The sequence below is a fragment of the Urocitellus parryii genome, chromosome 5, assembly GCF_045843805.1.
Source record: "Urocitellus parryii isolate mUroPar1 chromosome 5, mUroPar1.hap1, whole genome shotgun sequence".
In the NCBI taxonomy this organism is placed as follows: domain Eukaryota; kingdom Metazoa; phylum Chordata; class Mammalia; order Rodentia; family Sciuridae; genus Urocitellus; species Urocitellus parryii.
The window spans coordinates 77798538-77811446 of NC_135535.1; the positions used below are offsets into that span (position 1 = coordinate 77798538).

The following is a 12909-nucleotide window of genomic DNA, read 5'->3' on the forward strand; positions in this document are numbered from 1 at the left end:
ACACCATCAAGTTTATTTAGAACTCAAAACCCAAAATGTTCTTTAAAACAACACTGAGATACATTACAAGACACAGACAGAGGGGAAAAGATCAGTCTTCGGTTCAGTTTCTGATACAAGAAGGTACATCTTAAATTTCAGAGACCTTTGAAAAAGCCAGGTCAGTGTCTTCTTTGTATACATACATTAAATTTCCCTCTCTCGTGGTTGACATGGCGAAATTAACTATAGACTGAACTCTGGTTAAGAGAAGATAACATTTCTACCAGGAGTTCACTACAACTGAAACAAAATAGGCCATTTGGTTAAGAAACAAAGAGTTTCATTTTTGTAGGATTCAAATATAAATATCAGAGATTTTTAAAACTTTATCATGCAAATCAAGAAAAGCTAAGTTAAAAAAAAATCAACTATCTACTGAATCAACAAGATCCTTCTTGGGAGCTGGGGCTGGGGCTCAGTGGTGGAGCGCTTGCATGTGTGAGGCCCCAGGTTTGATCCTCAGCACCACATAACAATAAATAAAAATCTATTAACAACTAATAAAATATTTTAAAAGAAGATCCTTCTTAGTCCAAATTATTAAATAATATTGACTAAAAAGTACACGACTGCTTTATTTTCTGTGTGCCCTTAAAAATTTATTTTGATGAAACAGATTTTAGGAAGTATTAACAGTTCTAAGTATTGTCTGAGAAATTTATTAGAGAAGCAGTGCAGAAATTAAATGGGCTTTCAACAAGAGACCCTTCTGCTAAAATGGTAAATCTGTCAGCGGGATTAACTATTTTCAGCAAAAGCAAGAGCTATGGATGACTGACAGAATATTTTTAAATTTGTAAATGAAAGAACTAAAAGTTCAAATCTTTAAAGGTATGAGCTTATGTCCCCTTCCTAGAAAACCTCAAATTCACAGGGATATATATCAAGCAACCACTTAGCCTTTCAGGGGGATTTGGTTGTTTTTCCACAGTGATCTCAACATCAAGCAAGTATCCTAAAGGCCCCCTGCTGGGGCCTAGTGAAGGATGGCTTAGGGGCAGAATCTCAGAAAAGCCACAGCTCCACTATAAACCAGAGCAAGAAACTGCAGCATAATCATAAAAGGAGACCTTGCCAAAGCAAGAATGCAGCTTTAGCCAGAGTGATAACAGCAGCAGCAATAAAACCATTAATGTGTTGAATGGGAAGTTAATGTGCTGAATGACAAAACTGAAAGTCTTTAAAAAAAAAAAAAAAAAAAACAAACAGACCTCCACCTTTACATATTAACATATGAAACAAGTTTAAAAATTAGTCTATTTAGAAGTGACAAGTGTCTTACAAAAGTATTAATTTGAAATTCAAGACTAGGCCCATAATTTCTGGAGAGCAAGCTTCCTGGGTGTGATGGGTTTTATAAGTGTCACATTTATAGAGATTATCTCCCAGGAATGTGACAAGATGCTTGCAATAAGAGATCAACTAGACATTCATTTCCCCATAAATTCATTAAAAATTCATGACCACAGATCTTTTGCCAGGGATAATAAAGCCACAGTCAGAAACTTCACTTCACACTATTGTTTAAAACAAGTCTCCAAACATCCACCAGTTTCGTGAAACAGGAACACATGCAGGACACAGAGAACACATACGTTTTTGAAAGGTTATTTAAAGAAAAGAAGACCATATGTGGCTGTCAGCATACCTCTTTCTGTCCCCCAATTTACTATCTGGCCTTTTAAGGGAAAAGTTACTGACCACTAAGATAGGTCACACATATCTTGGTAAAGAAAGTTTGCCTCATACCAAAATCATTTCATTAATCATTTCATCTTGGTTAATAGCAATAAAAAGTACAAGTTTGCTTCTTTATGACTTGGGGAGAGTTCTCATTTGGGTGCCAGTTGCACCACAAGAAATTGCAACCAAATTATAACCAGATAGTCTACCCATTAACTACATTAACTACAGGGGCTCTTGGAGTCCCCATTATCAAGAAGAACCAGTAGGAGTGATTTACAAGTAAGTGGGTACCTAGGGCAGAGAAATAGTTCTGTGTGGACACAGGTCAATTCAGCATTATCAAGATTTGTAACAGATACGGATGATCTCCAAGACAAAATTAGATAAAAGAAAATTGTATAGTACACAATGTATAATGTGATCTCATTAAAAAAAATAAAAGCTGTATACAAATGTATGTAAATTGAGTGTGCCTTATCCAAGAATCCTTCAGATTTTGGAGTTATCTGGGTTTTGGAATATTAGCATAGACTTTATGAACTGAATATCCCTAATCCAAAAATATGAAATCCAAAGTGCCCCAGAATCCAAAACTGAAGAAAGCAAAAGATATTTAAAAAAAAAAGTTTTTAAAAATCCTGTCAACACCTCCAAGGAGTTTCAGATTTTCAAATTAGGGATGCTTCACCTATAAACATATTAAAAAGAATGGAAGGTAATATGAAACCTTAATTTTGGGAATTAGGTATGGTGGTGAAATGAGATAATAAATAAAAACTGTCATGTTTTGCTATTTATATAGCTATTAATATTTTATGTACAGCTTTAAATCTTTTATAAATAAAATGTGTTTATTACTTATATAAAAAAGAAAAAAACATGAAAATCAACTACTACATGTATTACAAGACTTTAAAAAACAGATACCCCCTATATTTATACATCCATGTTCATGATATTATTCACAATAGCCAACAGATGGATGCAACCCAACTCCAGCAGAGGATGAATGAGTATATAAAGTGTGGTATTGTACAGACTACGGATATTATTTAGCCTTTGGAAGGAAGGAAAACACTGATATGCCACTACACAAATGATTCTGAAAGATATTATACAAAGTGAAATAAACCAGTTTTCAAAAGACAAATACTGTGTGATTCCAGGTACATTAAGAACCTAGAATAGTAAAATTCATAAAAACAAAAGCAGAACGGATATTGCCAGAAGCTGAGAGGAAGAAGTATTGGGGAGTTATTGCTTAAGGAGCATAGAATTTCCGTTTTGCAAGATGAAGAGCTCTGTAGATGGATCAAGGCAATAACATAACAGTGTGAATGAATTGTGATGCCACTGTACTGTACACTTAAAAAATGGTCAAGATGGTAAATTTTGTGTTATATATATATATTTTTTCAAAATTAAAATTATATCTATTGCTTAAATAAGAAAAACTCAAGAAATTCTAAATTTTCCTTATCTTCAGTATAGCAAGAAATCATATTAGAACCTCTTTGAAGTTTTGGTGCTCCTGAGTGCTATGCTTGGTTCTTTCCCCGTCTGTGCTTGCTCACTTCCTTGATGATCTCAGCCAGTCCCAGGCCTCCTACATGCTGAGACAGGTACATTTACTTTCACTCCAGACCTTTCACCCAAACTCCAGAGTCATTCATACAACTGCCTATTTGCATCCCCACTAGTATGATGAAGAGCTTTGTCACAATCAATATTCCTAAATCTGAACCTTATATTTACTTCCAACTTTCTCCCTAAACCACTTCCCTTACAGTTTTCTCCACTTTGCTCATGGCACCACCTAGGCTTAGGCAAAATCCTTGGAAGCATCTGAAACTGCTTTCTTCTCACTTTCTGTACATCCTTTCCATCAGAAAATCCCGTTGGCTCTGCCTTTGACATTTCCAGATGTTGTCCATCTCTCACCACCTCCATTGCTACTATTCTGGCCCAACCTACCATAATCTCTCTAACTGGATAACAGCAAAACCCTCCACCGAGTCTCCCTGCTCTTTCCCTTATCCCTATTATAGTTGGTATTGTCCAACAAGGCCCAGAGAGATCCTTTTAAAATCCAAATCAAATCTTGTCCTTGATATTCTCCAGTGGTTCCACAATTTACTTAGAATAAAATGTCGAGTCTTCACAGTGGTTTGCAGACACTTTAAGATCTGGACTTGGTTTCATTAGCACTGTACTTGATCACCCGCTACTGCTGCTGTCCACTCTCCCCCTGTCATGCTGGCTCTCTAATGCCCTCACACAGGCCAGGCACACTCAGGCCTTCCATCCAGCCATTCTCTGCTGGGATGTGTCTCCCCCATATCATGACCATCTGAAAAATCTTCAACTCTTGGCTCAAATTGCATCTTGTTAACTTGGACCACCCTGATCATCTGGTTATTATAACTGCAACTTCTACCCTACCCTGCTGAACTGTTCATTTTTTTCTCATAGCACTTGTCATCTTCTAACACATGTTATTTATTTTACTTATTGCTTGTTGTCTATTAGAATGTAAGCTCTGGGCAAAAGAGTCATCTTCTTTTTGATATATCCCAGAAACACGACCAGTCATGTAGTAGATGCCTGATAAATATTCTGAATGAATAAATTCCAAAGACCTTAGGTAAGTTGTTCTTTATTTGCCTACAATTTTGTTTCTATTTCATGATAGCTATTTTCTAAATTCTGACAGTTAAGAAATATGTAGTTGTATTAGGGTTCACTCTATGTGAAATTTCAGACCTTTCCATTTTTGTCTAAAATCTAAAATACTCAAAAAATTATTTCTACACAAGTCTTAAATACTTGGAAGAAAAAAATAAAAAGAAAAAAAAAAGCTACACCCAAATAATTTTTTTTCACATCCCAGAAGCAGATTTGTAAACATCTGGAGTTGTGAAACTATCCAGATGTTTGTCTTTATAAAAGTAGCTGTGGGGTTGGGGGGAGTGGAGAATCCCAGCAACTGACTGAATATTTCAGATTATAACCTGTAATTTTATTTATGTTCACTAGGATCACTAACTAAAATACACTATGGGATGCCAATATTTCAGAAACATCACTCAATACGACCTAATATTAAAGAATATTATACTGGCTTGTTATACTGTTATACTGGCTAGATATCCTTAAAGTTAAAAGTCAATATGAGGGGCTGGGGTTGTAGCTTAGTGGAAGAGCACTTGCCTAGCATATGTGAGGTACTGGGTTTGATCTTCAGCACCACGTAAAAATAAATAACTAAAATAAAAGGTATTGTTATCCATCTACACATACATACATATACACACACACCAAAAAAAAAAAAGGCAATATGAACTCAAAATAAACTCTGAAAACCAGTAACTGCAGATATTTAGTATTTTTAAAGGCCCCACAGTTGGAAAGCCCCAAATAAATATAAGAGGCAATCTTTACTATGATATCTTAAGCATATACAATAATGTGTGCATGCAATTGAAATAAAAAAATGTTCAGCCTCTAAAAACAAATTATTTTTATAAACTATGATCAAGTGGACACACTGGAATAGGCCTATAGTACCAGCTACTTGAAGTTGAGGCAGGAGGATCACTGGAGCCCAGGACTTGGAGAGCAACCTGGGCAACATAGCAAGCAAGACCATCTCCCTCTCTTTTCTCTCTCTCTCTCTCTCTCTCTCTCTCTCTCTCTCTCTCTCTCTCTCTCTCTCTCTCTCTCTCTCTCTTCTTCTCTCTCTCCTCTTCTTCTCTCTCTCTCTCTCTCTCTCTCTCTCTCTCTCTCTCTCTCATACACACACACACACACACACACACACAGGAAAAAAATAAAGAAATAAAATTCTGTTAGGTGGCCTGAAACACAGTCCCAATCCCTGTTCCTCCACTCGCTGGGTGACCAGTTGTTAGATGCTGTTAGCCTGCACAGCAGTGTTGACAGTGAGCTCTCCATGACGACACCTGCACTGGGGCTGGGATTGACTCAGTACATCTTACTCTACCTTGGCATAATGTTTTTTTGTTAGAGAAATAATTTCCTACATCAGAGAGGGCATTTGAGGCCACTTTCCCATCCCTAACCATGCACTGATGAAAGTTCCAAAAGTTCCCCTTTGGCTATGTCCAACTAAGAATGTTGGTCAACATTATGGAAAGCTCTCCCTATTCAAAGTACACCAGTCACTCTGCATCTGCAGCCATGACTGCAGTGGAAGGCAGGAGAAACCAACATGGATCAATTTTTCTATCTTCTTGCAAAGAGCCATTCTAGTTGACACTCATGAGTCGGAGGAGGTTCAAAGGCTGCTGTGCTCTACCTGACAATTGTTTCCAAATGATCATAACCCCTGTTTCTTGGTCCCTTCCTTTACTATTAAGCATAACCATGTAGAAGTGACTGGGCCATAGGTTTATCAAAACATCCTCCATTATTACTGCACTGATAATGAGAAACAGGCCCCAAAATTGCTCAATCATATGATCAGACAAATGCTGAGTTTTCAAACAATCACACTTTTTGAGAGCCTAAAATTCATAACAGTTTATAATAGCAACTGTTGTCAACAAGACTTCTAAGCTGCGCATGGTGGTGCATACCTGTAATCCCAGCAAATGGGGCAGTTTAGCTAACTATTTTTTCCAAAATAAAAAAATAAAATAAAAAGCTGGGATGTAGTTCAGTGGAAAAGCACCCCTGGATTCAATACTCAGTACCACCAAAGGAAAAAAAGAAAGAAAAAAGATCTCTAAGACCTCTAAGCATATTACCATACAGAGGTGCCTGATACTGACAATTGATATTCGATTTCACTATATGATTATCTACATCAAAAAGTCAACTCAGATGCTATGAACGCACATACCCAGGCAACATTCCTTGATTCCCAGAAACATGGGGATGTTTGGATGCCAGCTATACAAGTTACTGTGTATTAGGTACCCAGTGTACTTCTATAGCAATTTAATCATTCCTGTAAAATAACTATCATTTTTCTGAGTTTAAATCCAGCCTTTACTATTTACTAGTGATCAACTGGGCCAGTGACTTACTTTCTCTACAGTTCAATTTCTTCATCTGTAAATGAGAATTCATAAGATTCATAGTAATACCTACATTAAAAGATTGTTGTGGAGATAAGAGTAGCTGGCACACAATAAATGTTACATTAATCATTTGCTATTATTTTCACTTGTATGATACCTAGTGATGCATGGTGCCAGGGTAGTGACTGGGGATCTAATCATTCTTTTCCCAACTTCCTCAGGCCCTGATCTCTTGCTTCCTTCTTTTCTGTCTCTGTCTTCTTTCATCTGGTCTTGCTTCTGCCTGAATTTATTTTCTTACCATCCAACACTGGCTCATACTGGTTTATATCTCAGCACTTGCCATTTGCTACCATGCTATCCACTCTGTTACTCTCTGGGATTACCAATACATGACTCTTTTGCACATCAATAATGACTTATTTACAAGTGAACAGACCTCATACAAACATGAAACCCTATTTTGTAAAGACAACATTATTAGTAATGATAAAATGTCTGGCAATTGATAAGAAGTAGAATTTATTATTGAAAACAGGAATATCAAATCATTACTCTTTACATTATCTTTACCATATTGCATTATTATAAATGCTTATTCTAAATTCAAACTTCTAAAAATTTTCTGTCTGCATTTCTTCATTTATTAGTATCTCATTTGCTAGTTTTTGCTAATGATTCACTTTCTAAAAAGTATGTTTAAATGCCTATTTCTACTTTTAAAAAACTCGATATTTATTCTTAATAGATCTCATCTTAGTCTCCAAATTACACGCTGTTCTCTAAGTATTGAGATACACAATGATCAACTGCAAAAAGAATAACAAAACTGGTCAAGTTTCTATTTTATTCTTTTTTCCCTAGTTAAATGCACAGAATGATAACTCCCTAATTAAAAGTGCTGGTACTCAGGTAATTCCTGAGAACAAAAAGATAGGTAGGGGGCTGGGGCCCAGTGGTAGAGCGCTTGCCTAGCATGTGTGAGCCTCAGTTCGATCGTAAGCACCACATAAAGATAAATGAAGGTATAGTGTCCATCTATGAATAAAAAATATTAAAGTAATTCATGATTAAAGAGGAAATAGTTGGTACAGTTAAGATGCAACAGCACCAGCCCAGACAGAAGGACGGGAACCTGAGGGCAGAGGAAAAAGAAGAGATGGAGGACTGTGAGATGCACTAAGAAACTAAAGAGAGACTGGCTGCAGACAGCAGAGACAGAAAGAGAAGGCAGTGCTTACCTGGGCTTCTCACTAGCGAGACAGGGAAATGGCTCCTTTCATTTTTTTTCTTTTTTTAATATTTACTTTTAGTTGTAGTTGGACACAATACCTTTTATTTTGTTTATTTATTTTTATGTGGTGCTGAGGATAGAACCCAGGTCCTCGCATATGCTAGGTGAGCGCTCTACGGCTGAGCCCCAGCCCCAGCCTCAGCCCCAGTTCCTTTCATTTTAACAATGAATTCTAGAATGCAGTTTGACATGTGATTTCAGAAGCCTACAAGACAGCCTGGAACACAGTCTGCTCTGAAATTCATTAGGTTCAGCCAGCCCTGCACACTCCATTAGCCCTCGTTTTTCAATCTTATTGTTAAAGTTTTAGATACATTCCCTTTGGACTTTCTTTAAAACTTCATGTGCATTTTAAGTGGGAGAGCCTATTTGTGCGATCAAGCCTATTTGTGCGATCAAGGGCCAACTACTCTCAGGCTCTGAACCCATTTGTTTTTGTTTTTTTGTTTTTCCCTTTTCTTAACCTTTGGTCTCAGTAATTATAGATTGAATCATTTGTTCTTCCTCTAAGAAGGACTAGTTTCCTTAATTGTGTTAACAACAGCAACGAAAATCAGCCAAGTAATTACACTGGAGGAAGGAAAAATGTACCCAAGGAGAGCCCAGAAAACTCTCTGGACATTGCTGAGTCCTTTGGAACTCCACAGGGTTAAAGAACAATCCATTAAAGAGCCCAGTGAAAAAGTCAGCGATATTCACAGCATGTGCCATGTGCCCTAGGACTTTTCCAAAGAAGTGTGTGGTGAAACACTGCTCTGATGAGAGGATCCCTCATCCCCACTCTTCCGTCTCTGGCCAAGTCTCCAAATTCTATGTGAAATATTTGTGATGACCAAACTTGAAAAATTCGTCTTACGTATTCATAATGCCAGTGGGTATACTAGAAGCTCTGGAAAGGTCCACAGAAGAAAACGCTGTTCAACTTTGAACCCAGCATTTGTTCAGGAAATTTCCCATAATGTAGCATAAGTCAACAATCCCACGGCGCTAGTGTGTCTCGGAACACATTTGGGAAAAGTTGCCCTAGGGACTCTCCCGATTCCTGGCAGCCACCGCCTTGGCCATTTTCCACACTTTCCCACCTCCATTATTGGCCCGAACTCCTGATTTCCCAGTAATCATCTTGGCTGCCCTCATGACCTCGACTATAAACTGAAACTCCAACCTGCTCCTGCCTCTTGGACCTGACCCTGTACCCTCCAGCTCTGAGGTTGCTCAAACCATAAAAGCAGCATTGGGGCAGGACCCAGGACACCGAATTCTGTGCACAGAGTCTGAAACTGGAGCAGCCACCAGCCTAAAGAGTCAGATGCAACCATGTTTTGTTATTCTGCTGGTCCACTCTCTCTCCATTCTCTACATCTTCCTCCTGTTTTTCACCTGCAATTCCCACAACCTAACAGAATATGGAAACAGGCAAGTCAGGAATCAGAGAAAAGCTCCAAAGGAATTTTTTCTTTCCTTGAAGTGGTTATAAAATAAATTTGCACGTTTCTTTAAGCACAGGTTATAAAGTATTATAACAACAATACACAGAATAGTAATATACAGTTTTATTTCATCTAAATAAGTATCATAATACCTCTAAAATTAAACCAAACCACTGACCTTTAATTCTGAGTAGTGAACAGATACACTGTTCCTTTGTTCTATTTTCCTCCCTCTGGGGGTAGACCCAAGATCAGGCAAAACATTGATAAGCTGGATTCTTACTAAGGACTTATAACCCATAAGTATTATAACCCATACATATATCAATAAGGTACTGGAATTGGTTATGTTCTCTGTTTAAAAAAAAATATTTCAAAAGGATTTTTTTTCAACTGATTTGTTCTCTAGACACCAGGAGGAATCCATATGAATGCTTTCAACAAGAATAACTGGTGCCAGGAGAAATGTCCGATGGTAGCATACCCTCAAAAAAACTTATCCTGAATGTCACAAAAATATCAACAACCATAACTTGAGGTTTCAAAGTGTTTTAAAAACTTACAGAGTTCTACGACAAACTTGTTTTCAATACTACTACTATTCTTACTACAAGTAGTAATAAAGGTTCAAGTGTCTAACAACACTGGGTGTTTATTCTGAGCCAAACATGCACTGTGCAAAGCACACTATATGCATTATTTCATTTGCTCCTCTCAAGAATCCTATGAGGTCAAGTAAGACAGGCATTTTACTATCCATCATAACAATGATTAAACTGAGTGGTTAGGCTGGTATCTAATGTCATATCTACATTTGGTTCATAGGCACCTTCTGGACAGGGACTCCAGCTTATAGTTCTTAGGCTTTTGCTCAGCAGGTAAATGAGTGCCTACATCTGCTATATTAGAGCTGCCTACTATAACCCAAGCTTCGATTTCAGCCAACACTACGCAGCCAGGAGCTTCAAAAGACCCAGAGTACTAAACCAGGGTACTAAACAATCCAAAGCAAGAGAATGGGAGATTTGGGACAACTATAGACAGAGACAACTCCAGATTACCTTATCCATTCCCAGCTTTGAACCTCTTTCTCGTCTGCTTTTTAGCTTCTCAGACACCTGACATCCTTCTTTTTCTGCTTTCCATTTCTGACATACACTGTTTCTCCACTCTGAGGCTCAGGAGGCCACCCTTACACTGACTCTTAGACGCTCACTCGGAGCCAGTGGGCACACCTGCTGAGTAACCTCCACACTAGTCCAGTCTCAGTTAGCTCTGGTTACATGGCTATGTTTTCTGCTAAGCCTGACCCACCCTCCTCCTGGGAGAGGTGAGAAAAGGACTCCCAGGGTACTCTAACTCGTGTCATACTTCCCTTCAGCCTCTTTGAAAGTAAGGTTGATTAAAGTGGCAAAGGCAGGAATCACATCAGGACTTTTGATTCCCAGGTCCTTTCTCTGTCCACTATAATCAACAGCCTTATTTTCAGGTCAGTGTGTTTGTCATTAGGAATAGGTTCATAATTTAAAACTATATTTCCTGTATTCAGGGAGCTGTGGGAATCCATCACTGTTCAGTTTTGCCACACACCGCTCACCATGTATGAATACCAGTGATCTTCAATCCAAATGGGCTGAAATAAACATTGTATTGAGAAACTCATAATACTCACAAAATTATTAGGCACTCTATTGTATCACAAAACCAAATTAAAGAAATACTTTGAGGTTTTAAAAAGTCTTAGAAACTAAGATTTTAAGATAAGAATGTCCACAGAGTGAGGTTAGATCTCTAATTCACTTCAAGGATTCTACCAAAACATAGTGATTACATCCTGCCACAGACCACAAAGCATTCTCTCTCCACAGCTGAAATATGAGGCAACTTTTCCCCGCATCAGAAGGATCGGAAGTAGCAGGAGAAAGGTTAGGAGTTACAGGTCTGCATTCATTCAACAAGCTTTGGTTTAACACTTGCAGTGAAGGCACTGTAACAGGACTGGTTTGCAGCAGGCATCACGTGGGACAGGTAAGATCCTCACTCTGCTCTCAAGGAGACCTCCCTCCAAAAGAAGGGTAAAGTGTCCCTCGGTCACAGTCTGCAATCTTCAGATCACAGGCCAACTTCAGCCAGCCACCTGTTTTGTCAGTAAAGCTTGTCTGCAGCACAGCTACACTCATTCAGTGTGTGATGCTTTCTACTGGTTGAGTTGAGCAACAGAAACCATGAGGCCTGCAGAGCCTAAAGTATTTACAATCAGGTCCTTTACAGAAAAAATTTTAAAAACCCTGGACCAAATAATGAAGGCATCAAGGTGTAAATTTATGCAATAATTTTCTAATCTTAATTCTGTCCCCAACTAGCAATGTGATCTTGGGCAAGTGAACTGTTGGTTGCAGGAAACTTATTAGCATCACTGTATCTCAGTGGATCCTGGTATATAATGCACTCTGGGGTGTATTTAGTGAATTAACAGTGGTATAGGCTATAATTTTAGTTTCTTATTGTTTTAAACCCTGCATGCCTAGTGTGCTCTTATGTCGGTTTACCTTCTGAATATGTTTAGCCAAGATAATCTTCCTGGGACATGTTTTGCATGTGAGCCATTAATCGGAGGGGGTAAGCCATTTCTCTAAAATCATACTTATTGGTTGGTGGTTCGAAACCATGAACCATTAGAATCACCTGTGGAAATTAAAATCACCTGGAAATTTTAAAAGAAATTGCAATTCCCAGTTAGCTTAAATCAGAATCTCTGGCAAATTGGATCCAGGTGTCAGTTTAAAGTTTCCCAGCCAATTCAACATTCAGCCAAGGGTGAGAAGCAGCATTCTTGGTGTTATCATAGGCTTGGATCAAAACATCATCTATAGAGGAAGCTGTATGAAATGAATACTATAATTTTTTGGTTAAGCTAAAATTCCAACAAAATTTAAAAGGGGCACATCATGAAGGCTTACTGACATATTTTAATAGAAGCTATTTAGGTTCACAGTACCATGTGACTCTGAAGTCATAGCCAATATTTATTTATATGCTAAGTATAAAGCCCTCTTCACAGGTAGGCAAAAAAGATCAGCTGATTTGTGACATTGTAAGAAATAAATGGTATTTGATCTTTGTTCCTGGTTTCTGACAAAAGGTAGCTCCTAAAACCCTTGGAACTTCCTGAGTGTTAAGGACACTAGGAGGATCATGTGTTCCTAACAGAGGTCTTGAAACTCTTGAAATTTCCTGGATAACGGGAGCCTCTTTTGTTCTAATGAGGTGAATCTTGGTGAGATCCTGGTTAGCTTCAGGATAGGGTCCACTGCCAAAAAGTCCAACTCTTGATTAAAAGCCCAGAACTTCTAGCCCCATTCCCTGCAATTTTGGGGCAGAAAGAAGGGCTGGATGTTGGGTTAATAGAGGC

The 12909-nt window shown here is 38.1% G+C and overlaps 1 protein-coding gene across 1 annotated transcript in view; it reads right to left on the reverse strand.

Moving 5' to 3' along the window:
• The window catches only part of Fgd4 (FYVE, RhoGEF and PH domain containing 4), a 199890-nt gene that overhangs the window by 70690 nt on the left and 116291 nt on the right, over positions 1–12909 (reverse strand). The window lies entirely within an intron of this gene.